Source organism: Schistocerca gregaria, chromosome 11 (genome assembly GCF_023897955.1).
Source record: "Schistocerca gregaria isolate iqSchGreg1 chromosome 11, iqSchGreg1.2, whole genome shotgun sequence".
Lineage (NCBI taxonomy): Eukaryota > Metazoa > Arthropoda > Insecta > Orthoptera > Acrididae > Schistocerca > Schistocerca gregaria.
The window spans coordinates 115,821,966-115,836,212 of NC_064930.1; positions in this window are offsets into that span (position 1 = coordinate 115,821,966).

The following is a 14,247-nucleotide window of genomic DNA, read 5'->3' on the forward strand; positions in this document are numbered from 1 at the left end:
GGAAAGGGGAAACTTTATTGATACATTCCTGGGGTCAGATACATCACATGATCACAGTGACAGAACCACAGGCACATAGACACAGGCAACAGAGCATGCACAATGTCGGCACTAGTACAGTGTATATCCACCTTTCGCAGCAATGCAGGCTGCTATTCTCCCATGGAGACGATCGTAGAGATGCTGGATGTAGTCCTGTGGAACGGCTTGCCATGCCATTTCCACCTGGCGCCTCAGTTGGACCAGCGTTCGTGCTGGACGTGCAGACCGCGTGAGACGACGCTTCATCCAGTCCCAAACATACTCAATGGGGGACAGATCCGGAGATCTTGCTGGCCAGAGTAGTTGACTTACACCTTCTAGAGCACGTTGGGTGGCACGGGATACATGCTGACGTGCATTGTCCTGTTGGAACAGCAAGTTCCCCTGCCGGTCTAGGAATGGTAGAACGATGGGTTCGATGACGGTTTGGATGTACCGTGCACTATTCAGTGTCCCCTCGACGATCACCAGAGGTGTACGGCCAGTGTAGGAGATCGCTCCCCACACCATGATGCCGGGTGTTGGCCCTGTGTGCCTCGGTCGTATGCAGTCCTGATTGTGGCGCTCACCTGCACGGCGCCAAACACGCATACGACCATCATTGGCACCAAGGCAGAAGCGACTCTCATCGCTGAAGACGACACGTCTCCATTCGTCCCTCCATTCACGCCTGTCGCGACACCACTGGAGGCGGGCTGCACGGTGTTGGAGCGTGAGCGGAAGACGGCCTAACGGTGTGCGGGACCGTAGCCCAGCTTCATGGAGACGGTTGCGAATGGTCCTCGCCGATACCCCAGGAGCAACAGTGTCCCTAATTTGCTGGGAAGTGGCGGTGCGGTCCCCTACGGCACTGCGTAGGATCCTACGGTCTTGGCGTGCATCCGTGCGTCGCTGCGGTGCGGTCCAAGGTCGACGGGCACGTGCACCTTCCGCCGACCACTGGCGACGACATCGATGTACTGTGGAGACCTCACGCCCCACGTGTTGAGCAATTCGGCGGTACGTCCACCCGGCCTCCCGCATGCCCACTATACGCCCTCGCTCAAAGTGCGTCAACTGCACATACGGTTCACGTCCACGCAGTCGCGGCATGCTACCAGTGTTAAAGACTGCGATGGAGCTCCGTATGCCACGGCAAACTGGCTGACACTGACGGCGGCGGTGCACAAATGCTGCGCAGCTAGCGCCATTCGACGGCCAACACCGCGGTTCCTGGTGTGTCCGCTGTGCCGTGCGTGTGATCATTGCTTGTACAGCCCTCTCGCAGTGTCCGGAGCAAGTATGGTGGGTCTGACACACCGGTGTCAATGTGTTCTTTTTTCCATTTCCAGGAGTGTATAACACGACATTCTAACTCACTCAGCCGCGAGGAGTAGCCGCGCAGTCTAGGGCGACTTGCCACGGTCCGTGCGACTACCCCCCCCCCCCCCCCCAACCTCCCGTCGGTCGTTCGGGTCCTCCCTCGGGCGTGTGTGTGTGTGTGTGTGTGTGTGTGTGTGTGTGTGTGTGTGTGTGTGTGTGTTTTGTCCAACGTGTAAGTTAGTTTGTCAGATTAAATAGTGTGTTCGCTTAGGTACCGATGACCTTAGTAGTATGGTCCCATAAGATCTTACCACAAATTTACAATTTACATTTCACTTAAAGCACTGAAAGACCTAAGTCGAAACAAGGCCCCAGGAGTAGACAACATTCCATTAGAACTACTGACAGCCTTGGGAGAGCCAGTCCTGACAAAACTCTACCATCTGGTGAGCAAGATGTATGAGACAGGCGAAATACCCTCAGACTTCAAGAAGAATATAATAATTCCAATCCCAAAGAAAGCAGGTGCTGTCAGATGTGAATATTACCGAACTATCAGTATAATAAGCCACAGCTGCAAAATACTAACACGAATTCTTTACAGACGAATGGAAAAACTAGTAGAAGCAGACCTCGGGGAAGATCAGTTTGGATTCCGTAGAAATATGGGAGCACGTCAGGCAATACTGACCCTACAACTTATTTTAGAAGAAAGATTAAGGAAAGGCAAACCTACATTTCTAGCATTTGTAGACTTAGAGAAAACTTTTTGACAATGTTGACTGGAGTACTGTCCCTCAAATCCTGAAGGTGGCAGGGGTAAAATACATGCGAAATGCTATTTACAATTTGTACAGAAATCAGATAGCACTTATAAGACTCGAGAGGTATGAAAGGGAAGCAGTGGTTGGGAAGGGAGTGAGACAGGGTTGTACCCTCTCCCCGGTGCTATTCAATCTGTATATTGAGCAAGCAATAAAGGAAACAAAGGAAAAGTTCTGAGTAGGTATTAAAATCCATAGAGAAGATATAAAAACTTTGAGGTTCGCCGGTGACATTGTAATTTTGTCAGAGACAGCAAAGGACTTGGAAGAGTAGTTGAACGGAATGGACAGTGTCTTGAAAGGAGGATATAAGATGAACATCAACAAAAGCAAAACGAGGATAATGGAATGTAGTCAAATTAAATCGGGTGATGCTGAGGGAATTAGATTAGGAAACGAGACACTTGAAGTAGTAAAGGAGTTTTGCTATTTGGGGAGCAAAATAACTGATGATGGTCGAAGTAGAGAGAATATAAAATGTGGAGTGAGAATGGCAAGAAAAGCGTTTCTGAAGAAGAGAAATTTGTTAACATCGAATATAGATTTAATTGTCAGGAAGTCGTTTTTGAAAGTATTTGTATGGAGTGTGGCCATGTATGGAAGTAAAACACGGACGATAAATAGTTTGGACAAGAAGAGAATAGAAGCTTTTGAAATGTCGTGCTACAGAATAATGCTGAAGATTAGATGGGTAGATCACATAACAAATGAGGAGGTATTGAATAGAATTGGGGAGAAGAAGAGTTTGTGGCACAACTTGACTAGAAGAATGAATCGGTTGGTAGGACATGTTCTGAGGCATCAAGGGATCAGCATTTTAGTATTGGAGGGCAGAATGGAGGGTGAAAATGGTAGAGGGAGGCCAAGAGATGAATACACTAAGCATATTCAGAAGGATGTAGGATGCAGGATGCAGTAGCTACTGGGAGATTAAGAAGCTCCTACAGGATAGAGTAGCATGGAGAGCTGCATCAAACCACTCTATGGACTGAAGGCCACAACAACAACAATTCAATCTTGATAACCAGCCATTGTAGCAGCAGTAACCGATCTAACAACTGCGCCAGACACTTGTCTTACATAGGCGTTGCCGACCGCAGGCACGTTTACATATCCCTGTATTTGAATACGCACGCATATACCAGTGTCTTTGGCGCTTCGGAGTGTATGTTCAATAACTGCCCCAAGTATTATTTCTCCATCACCTTTCCTTCCACTCGCATAAAAATTGTCAAGTAAAGTCTTTTTTTCAGGCCATTACAGTGGTGTTACCTGTCTTCCAGAACTGCCACTCTGGTGCTGTTACCTTTTAGTAAGCCGAACTAATCATCGCCTACCAGACCCTTTTGCTTTTGTCACACACGCTGGAATCGTGATGTGGGATTTGCGGCCGGCGGCAGCAGAGCGCCTTCATCAGCGGGCTGCAGGCCACAGGAAGTCATTAGTGACCGGCGGACCCCAGGGGCAGAAACCAAACACCTCCCGCGGTGCCGCGCCCCTGGGGGCGGGGGCGGGAGCGGGGCCGCCCCCGGCTACCAGCTCTCAGGCAGACACCCCCGCTCTCCGTCACAACGGCCTTCCGTTTCCCCACCGACGAACCTCGCAGCCCGACTGGGCTGTTGTCCCGTCTGACCAAGCGGACTGCACCAGCGAACACGGCCCATGTTCTTAATATAGTACAAACTTAAAAAAAAAAACAATCAACTTGATACTGTAACCCCTCCAGACCTGAATTGGCATCTGGAGGACGGAAAACTTTTCTTTGTAATTTAATTCTCTTACATGATTTTTTAAATGACTTTAGTTGCAACATTTACCCAAAGAATACACTACCAGCCATTAAAAATGCTACACCAAGAAGAAACGCAGATGATAAACGGGTATTCATTGGGCAAATATATTATACTAGAACTGACACGTCATTACATTTTGACGCAATATGGATGTATACATACTGAGAAATCAGTACCCAGAACAACCACCTCTGGCCTTAATAACGGCCTTCACACGCCTGGGCATTGAGTCAAACAGAGGTTGGATGCCGTGTACAGGTACAGCTGCCCATGCAGCTTCAACACGATACCACAGTTCATCGAGAGTAGTGACTGGCGTATTGTGACGAGCCACTTTCTCGGCCACCACTGACCAGACGTTTTCAATTGGTGAGAGATCTGGAGAATGTGCTTGCCAGAGCAGCAGTCGAACATTTTCTGTATCCAGAAAGGCCCGTACAGGACTTGCAACATACAGTCGTGCATTATGCTGCTGAAAGTTTTCCAGGGATCGAATGAATGGTAGAGCCACAGGTCGAACACATTTGAAATGTAACGTTCACTGTTCAAAATGGCGTCAATGCGAACAAGAAGTGACAGAGACGTGTAACCGATGGCGCCCCATACCATCACGCCGGGTGATACGCCAGTATGGCGATGACGAATACATGCTTTCAATGTGCGTTCACAGCGATGTCGCCAAACGCAGTTGAAAAGGTTCAACATTCACAAATGTTGTAAGTAGGCTGTTTAGGTTTTTATATTGAGGTAACACCAAGTAACGCTCTGTATGAAAATCACTGGCTGTGCTGTGTGCAGCCTGTGGCTGGGTGGCATTGTTGGAATATTCGCTATTGTTGTGTTGGGCAGTTGGATGTGAACAGCGCGTAGCGTTGCTCAGTTGGAGGTGAGCCGCCAGCAGTGGTGGATGTGGGGAGAGAAATGGCGGAGTTTTGAGAGCGGACGATATGGACGTGTGTCCAACAGACTGGATGTCATGAACTGATATATATATATATATATATATCTCCCGCGTGGAGTTTATAGCCTCCCACCGGGCGCATCTGCAGGTGTCTGATAGGGGAATGCTCTCCAGATATGGAGGGAACTGGGGAAATAAAATACCCGGGGTGGACCAAAACTATCAACCGGAATCCACTAACGTCTGCCTGGTATCCAGCGGTATTGCAGGATACCAGCCACCCAATCTTTGTTTCAAGAAACCGGATGGTTCACTAGAAACTAACATGAAGAATAACTGCCAGATCCTCGCAGACTATTTCAACAAACTTCTCAACTGCGAAAGACCTACAGAGGATATTCACTACGAGACGTCTACACCAAATCCTGACGCTAAACCGCCAACCATCAAGGAAATAGTAGAAATTATCAAGACACTCAAAAACAATAGAGCCCCAGGAGAAGATGGAATTATTGCAGAACTATGGAAACTAAATGATGTAAGGTTAACAGGAAAAGTTCTCATGAATAGATTAGGAGAACAAGCTGACCCACAAATAGGAGGATATCAGGCTGGTTTTCGCAAGGGACGATCATGCATAGATCAGATCTGGAATCTGAAAATGATTCTCCAGATGAGAAACTCCCGAAACACAGTAGCTACTTTTGTAGATTTTAGAAAGGCCTACGACTCAATAGACAGAGTAGCGCTCTGCAAGACGCTGGAAGAGTTCAGCATTGACAGAAAGACAAGAGCAATCATTCGGGAAATATTAACTGACAGAGTCTCCAAGGTTAAATTTATGGGGGATATCTCGGAAGCATTTGAAATCCAAACTGGAGTGCGACAGGGTGACGGACTTTCAACATTACTCTTTAATATTATTCTTGAAAAAATTATCAGGACATGGGAAAAAGAAGTCAAAGGAATCCAAATTGGCATTAGAAAAGATAATAGATTCAATGTGAAGTGCTTAGCTTTTGCAGATGACCTTGCAATCCTCACAAATAATAGAAAAGAAGCCACTAACGCCATAGAGAAGTTACACGAAATTGCACAAAAAACTGGCCTGCAAATCTCATATGAGAAAACCCAGTACATAGAAAGAGTGCCACAAGACAAATAGCCTATTGTGACAACCCATGGGAAAGTTGTACAAGTACCACATTTTAAGTACCTGGGAGAAATCATCCAGTCATGAGGGATCAACCTAAAGGCCAATGAGGAAAGTATAAAAAAATTACAGAAAGCATATAAACTCACGTGAAACTATTATAACAGAAAGTCCATATCCATTAACGCAAAATTGAGGCAGTACAACACTGTCGAACTTCCGGAGGCACTGTATGCATCTGAAACAACACAAATAGGTGGGCAAACTAAAATTAAAGAAATAGAGAAACAAGAAAGGAAAATTCTCAGGAAAATTGTTGGCCCGATACAAGAGCAAGGAATCTGGAAGAAGAGACCAACATCAGAATTGTATAAATACACAGACAAGATTACGGATACAATAAGGAAAAGAAGAATGCATTTCTACGGACATATCCACGGGATGAATGAAAACAGAATTTCAAAGCGAATTCTTAAAGTCATCAACTGAGGCAGGGGAAAAACAAAATGGATAAAAAGTTGAAGAGGACCTCAGACAAGCACACACAACAGTAAACGATGCAGGAAATAGAACTGAATTCAGGATCATCATCAAAAAACATAAATTTCACACCACAACACAGAAGAGACCAGGAAGCAAATGGACAGTGGAGCGAAAGAAACAACACAGTGATCACATGAAGAAAATTTGGGCTCAGAAAAAACAAACATTCATCATAAAGGAATTCAAGTTCAAACGCTCTCTTAAATGGGACTATTCGAAAACTATATATAATCTACTTTTGAACACTATTAAGCTAAACACATTGATTGTTCTCCATCAAAATCTTTCATTTGCTAACTATATGCCTATCTGTAGTTAGTGCCTTCAGTAGTTCGAATCTTTTATTTAGCTGGCAGTACTGGCGCTCGCTGTATTGCAGTAGTTCGAGTAACGAAGATTTTTGTGAGGTAAGTGATTCATGAAAGGTATAGGTTATTGTTAGCCAGGGCCATTCTTTTGTAGGGATTATTGAAAGTCAGACTGCGTTGCGCTAAAAATATTGGGTGTCAGTTTATTGATGATCAGAATAAGTAAAGAGAGAAATGTCTGAGTACGTCCAGTTCTGCTCAGCTGTTTGAAAATCAAATAACATAAGGGGCTTATCACCACAGTCATTTATACATTTTTCTAACGGAAAGTTTCAGTGTATACCTCAGGTTTTAGCTGTGAAAAGATACTTCTGTTGCTGCGAAGAGATAGAAAAAGTTAATCTACACAGTTTTAGCCAGAGAGTACCACAAATATTATTACCTCTTTTTCTACTTTGAAGCAACCTTATTAAATTTTGCTTAAACCTGACAAACCACAGCAGTGGCAGCAAGAGTTACGCAATAATTTTGCCATACATTCTGAGCATGGACCACTTACGTGGTAATATGAGCTGTGTTTGCTAACCTCAGTTCATTAGGCTAATTTGCCAGCAACGATACATTACGTTTCATTAAAAAAATCGTACAACACTATTACATAACAAGCTGGGCCTGAAATAGAATCATGGAACAACTTGCACAGTACACAACAAATAAACAACAGAGTGGCCAACGAAAATACGATTAGTAATAAAGTAATCACTGTATTAGAAGTCTTGGTTGCAGAATTGATTTTATTGCTTTATTTACAAGGCGTTTTCTGATTAAAATACATTAATTGCAGCTATATTAGAAGGGCTTGATCCTAACTGGCAGTTGGAAATACTACGAATGTAATAATTAGCAGGTGCGTACCGGCAAAAAATAGACAGCCCTCGTCACACACAGTAAAATAAATCGAAGCAAATGTATGCTCAGTTCATACTTCAAAGCGTAACACATGACAACCTATCAAAGAAACACCGTCCAACGGCACCGACCGGCCGCCATGTCGTCCTCACACCTGTACCACTACCAGTTATTTCCTCGCGTGTTCCACTGGGAAATAAAACGAGCGAAAAGCGACTCTAGATGCCTCTTTGTATGAGCCCTAGTTTCTCGTATCTTATCTCGGTGGACCTTACACGCCATGTATGTTGGTGGCAGTAGAATCGTTCTGCAGTCAGTCCCAGATGCCAGTCCTAAATTTTCTCAACCGTGGTTCTCTGAAATAACGTCACCTTCCCTCCAGGGTTTCCCACTGGAGTTGCCAAAGCATCGCCGTATCACTGACGTGTTGTTCGAACCCACAGGCAACAAATCTAGCAGCCCGCCTCCGAATTGCTTCGAAATCTTCCTTCAGTTCGATTTTGTTCGGATCCCGAACATTCCAGCAGTACTCGGGAACAGGTCGCGCCAGCGTCCTATATGCTGTCTCCTTCACAGATGAACCACACCTTCCTAAATATTCTCCCAATAAACCGAAGTCGACCATTCGCCTTCCCTACCACAGTTCTAACATGCTCGTTTCATCTCTTATCAGGACACTGGTAATACTGTATCCGGACATGTAGGTTTGATGTTCCTACTCACTTCCTACTTACATTTTTCCACATTTAAATCCAGCTGCTACTCACCACACCAACTGGAAGTTTTCTCTAAGTCCTCCTGTGAGTTCCTACAGTCGCTCAACTTCTACACCTTACCGTACACCACGACATCATCAGCAAACAACCGCAGACTGATGCCCACCCTGTCCGCCAAATCATGTATACAGGGAACAACAGTGGTCCTCTCACACTTCCCTGGGGAACTCCTGATGGTACCCTTCTCTCACCGTCGAGGACAACATGCTGGGCTTTATTAGGAAGTCTTCGAGCTACTCACGTACCTGTCAAGTTCTTCCATAGCCTCATACTTTCGTTAACAGCCTGCAGTGGGGCACCGTGTCAAATGCTTTCCGGAAATCTACAAGAATGGAATCAGCCTGTTGCCCTTCATCCATAGTTCTCAGTAGATCATGTGAGAAAAGGGCAGTTTGAGTTTCGCACGAGCCATGCTTTCTAAAACCATGCTGATTCGTGGGCATAACCTTATCAGTCTCTAGACAGTTTATTGTATTCGAACTGGGGTTGTATTCAAAGATTCTGCAGCAAACAGAATTTAGGGATATTTTGGTCTGTAATTTTGCGGGTATGGTCTTTTAGTGTCCTTGTATAATGGAGTCACCTGCCCTTCTTTCCAGTCGCTTGGGACTCTGTGCTGGGCGACAGATTCACGATAAATGCAAGGGAAGGGGACAATGACGTAGAGTTTGTAACACCCAAATCAAACTCGAACCGAATTGCGATTGCACTAGTTTTGTTAGATAAAAAGTGCGGTTGTACTAGTTTTGTTAGATAAAAAGTGCGATTGCACTAGTTTCGTTAGATAAAAAGTAGTTGGCTACACTGCCGTAATATGAGGCATGTCATATTCAGAACAACACAAAATCCCCAATCCTGGCTAAGTTTCACAGAAGCTCGAAATTTAGTGCGGACGTCAATGCGACATGCCTTTAATAGATTCCACATTCAAATATTGTCTCAAAGTATGTCAGAAAACCCGATTCTAGTCCCATGTAAAGTACACCAGTGGGGGGAAAAAGAAAAAAAACAGTTAATACCGTCACTGCGCGACAGCGATAGAAATGTTAAGGATGATGGTGACACTACAGCGGAGACCTAAATGCAGTTTTCCGTAATTGCATTGCGAAAGAAGACGAAGTAAATATTCCAAAACTCGAAACCAGAACAGCTGTTAGCATGAGTGGCAGAAAAGTAGATATCTTAGGTGTTGCGAAACAGCTCGAATCACTGAAAGGAAGTCTTCCGGTCCAGATGGTATAGCAATCAGGTTCCTTTCAGAGCATGCAGACACAATAGCGCCTTTCTTAGCAATCATATACCACCGCTCGCTTGACGGAAGGTCTGTTCACAAAGACTGGAAAGTAGCACAGTTCACACCAATATTCAAGAAAGGAAATGGGAGTAACCCATTGAATTGCAGACTCATGTCACTGACCTCAATTTGCAGTAGGATTTTAGAGCATATACTGTACTCGAAAATTATGAATCACGTTGAAGAAAATGACTTATTGATACATAACTAACACGGATTCAGAAAATATCGTTCTTGTGCAACACAGCTAGCTCTTTATTCCATGAAGTAATGAGTGCTGTCGACAAGAGATCTCAGATCGATTCCACATTCGTAGATTTCCAGAATGCTTTTGATATCGTTCCTCACAAGCGACTATTGATCAAATTACATGCATATGGAGTATCGTCTCAGTTTTGTGACTGGATTCGTAATTTCCTCAGAGAGAGATCACAGACGGTAAATCATCGAGTAGAACAGAAGTGATGTCTGACGTTCTGCAAGGTAGTGTTACAGGCCCTCTGCTGTTCCTGATTTAGATAAATGGTCTAGGTGATAAACTGAGCAGCCCCGTTAGTTTGATTGCAGATGACGCTGTAATTTACCGTCTAGTAAAATCATCAGGCGATCAATTCCAATTATCTAGAGAGAATTTCTGTATGGTGCGAAAAGTTGCCACTAAACAAAGAAACGTGCGAGATTATCCACATTGGTACAAAAAGGAATCCGATAAATTTTGGGTATGGATAAATCGCACAAATCTAAGGTCTGTCAGTTCGATTAAATACTTAGGAATTACCATTACGAGCAACTTAAACTGGAAAGACAACATATATAATATTGTGGGGAAGACGAAACAAAGACTGCGCTTTGCTGGCAGAACACTTAGAAGATGCCACAAACCCACTAAAGAGACAGCCTACATTACACTTGTCCGTCCTCCGCTGGAATATTGCTGCGTGGTGTGGGATCCTTACCAGGTAGGATTGACAGAGGACATGGAAAAAATGCAAACAAGGGCAGCTCGTTTCGTGTTATCGCGCAATAGAGGTGACAGTGTCACTGGTATGATACGCGAGTTGGGGTGGCAGTCACTCAAACAAAGGCGGTTTTCTTTGTGGCGAGATCTATTTATGAAATTTCATTCACCAGCTTTCTCTTCCGAATGCGTAAATATTTTATTGACACCCACCTACGTAGGGACAAATGATGATCACAAAATAAGAGAAATCAGAGCTCTAACGGAAAGATTTAGGTGTTCCTTTTTTCCTACGCGCCATTCGAGAGGTAGAGAAGTAGTATGAAAATGGTTAAATGAACCCTCTGCCAGGCACTTAAGTGTGAATTGTGGAGTAACCATGTAGATGTAAAGATCTGTGACGTGACATGCGCTCTGCCTGTGGTTCAGAGCAGGTGGTCTGTTGAAACAGTGCAATGAGTGGCGACTGCCGTGTTTGAGTCAGCTACAGTGTGAGCTGACTGGAAGAGCGGGATGCTAGTTCAAACGCCGAAACAGCGTGTTTAGGAAACACGAACAGCGTGCACTGAATTGGCGTGTGGTCGGAGCGCACAGCAATGTTTCCTGCTGGCACTGCATCCCATCATCCTTCAAAATTGCTCGAAGCCACACGGCGAACACAGTGCAGGAGCTCCCGCGTACTTGGGGCCGAGAGATACTGGAGCGTCCATCTTAGTCGCCCAATACGAGTCTGTGCGGTTACGGTCTGTTCGCCGAAATGAATCAACCTCTTCGTGGCACGTGCTACAGCACGAGAGAAGACACCTTCCGTGATATAAGGATGTCCTCGCAGAGACACCGACAGCGATGGACGCACTGAGGAATAGGATGCCTTCAATCTGTGTGCGGGAAGGTGATCGACATGCGGCCTGATTATTTGTAACGTCTTTTAAGGACAGACCTTGATGAAAAACACACAATTTCAAAAACGCGCCAAATCCACAGTTTTGGAGATATGGCAATGAAATTTTGTACCGCGCTTTACATGAAAGAAAGAAAGAAACAAACAAACACACTATATATAAAAAGTTTTGTTTTCAAAAAAATTATATAAGTTCCTCTTTCTCGGAAAGTATTTAAGAGATTTCTACAAAAATTTCTCTGATCTATTTATATGTTGCAAGATTCTCTCATGATATTTTTGGAATAGGTCAAACAGGAGAATTTTCATATTTTTTTTATTATAATTCCACAAGTACAATTTTAAATTCATGCCAAATTCGAAACACTTTGCCCCATATCTCAGTTTCCAATCAAAATTTTCTCGTAAGACAATGTTTATTAGGTTTACAGAAATATGTATACAAAATTTCATAATTCTAGCATTCATAGAATCTGAGGAAAAGGTACATAAACTTTAAAAAACAAACTTTTCAGGAAACGGAATTTAAAAATGGTTCAAATGGCTCTGAGCACTATGGGACTCAACTGCTGTGGTCATTAGTCCCCTAGAACTTAGAACTACTTAAACCTAACTAACCTAAGTACATCACACACATCCATGCCCGAGGCAGGATTCGAACCTGCGACCGTAGCAGTCGCACGGTTCCGGACTGCGCGCCTAGAACCGCGAGACCACCGCTGCCGGCCGGAATTTAAAGTTCAACCTAACTTTTTCCTAATGTCACTTCTTCAGAAGGCACCACATTTGCACTCTGGGTCGTCTTTCCCTTCAAGGCTTCTCTTCTGGTTTCTTGTTGTCTGTCTTCTTTCCTTTACCAGTTCTTCAACTGACTTTTCACCTGCAGAGACGCGCTGTAAATCTATTTTTCTCGGGATGTCTTGAAAAAAATTTCCTATCTTGAAGCACATACTTTCTAATACCTTCATCCTCCCAACGTTCCCATCATTACATACAATGACTGCATCATAAGTTGCAATTCTGACAACTGCAGCAGACGCAAATCTGTTTTTTAGGGCCCAAGTTTCCATATGAGTGAAATTAGAGATTCATTTGGATTTTAGGTTTTTCTGTGAACACACTTTTTGAGATGTGCAGGATGGGCCAGAGATCTGTAAGTGGGATTGACAAGATCCAGGACACAATCTAGAAGACTGCTTGTGAATGTAGGGGTTGTTCACTGAGCTGGTACTGAAGTGCTGCTTCGGAACATGGGCGTGGCAGGGAGGCCGCGTCAAACTTTTAATTAATTTTCAGGTACTTCGGATGCGAATTTCAGCATTGAAATTTTTGGAACTTATTGTCCACGAGTTGTACTAACAAATAAAAAATAAATCATAAAAATTTCTGGTCAGTTTCATCAAATCTTCCCCCCCCCCCCCCCCCCCCCCCGCCCTCAAGATGGCTATTTTTTGACGATGTTATTGGATAAGTTAATATTTCTAAAGGAAAGTGAGGTGCACTGAATAGCCAAAGAGATTGGTACACCTGCCTAATATCGTGTATGACCCCTGCTAGCACTCTTCAGTGCCGCAACACGACGTGACATGCTCGACTAATGTCTGAAGTAGTGCTGGAGGGAACTGACACCGTGAATCCTGCCCACAAATGTGTAAGAGTATCAGGGGGTGCAGGTATCTTCTGAACAGCATGTTGCATGCTCAGTGTTGTTCAGGTCTGGAGAGTTTGGTGGCCAGCGGGAGTATTTAAACTCAGAAGAGTTTTTCTGGAACCAGTATGCACGTGTGGGGTGTCGCATTGTCCTGCTGGAATCGTCCAAGCCCGTTGCAATGCACAATGGACATGAATGAACTCAGGTGATCAGACAGAATTTTTATGTACGTATCAGGCGTCCCATATCACTCCAATGCACACCCTCCAAACCATTACAGCGCCTCCTCCAGCTTGAACAGTCCCCTGCTGACATGCAGGGTCCATGGATTCACGAAACTGTCTCCATACCTATACACGCCCATCCGCTCGATACGATTTGAAACGAGACCCGTCCGACCAGGCAACATGTTTCCAGTTATCAACAGTCCAGTGACGATGTTGAGGGGCCCAGGCGAGGCGTAAAGCACTGTGTCGTGCAGTCATCAAGGACTTCCGCTCCGAAAGCCCATATCGATGTTTCGTTGAATGGTTCGCACGCTGACACTTGTTAACGGCCCAGCATTGAAATCTTCAGCAATTTGCGGACGATATTCACGGGACACTAGTGAAATGGTCGTACTGGAAAATCCCCACTTCTCCGTTACCTCGGAGATACTGTGTCCTACCACTCTTGCGCTCGCTGTAACACCACGTTCAAACTGACTTAATTCTTGAAAACCTACCGTTGTAGCACCAGTAACCGACCTAACAACTGCGCCAGACCCTTGTTGTCTTATACAGGGTGTTGCGAAAAGGTACGGCCAAACTTTCAGGAAACATTCCTCACACAAGAGTAAAGAAAAGATGTTATGTGCACATGTGTCCGGAAACGCTTAATTTCCATGTTAGAG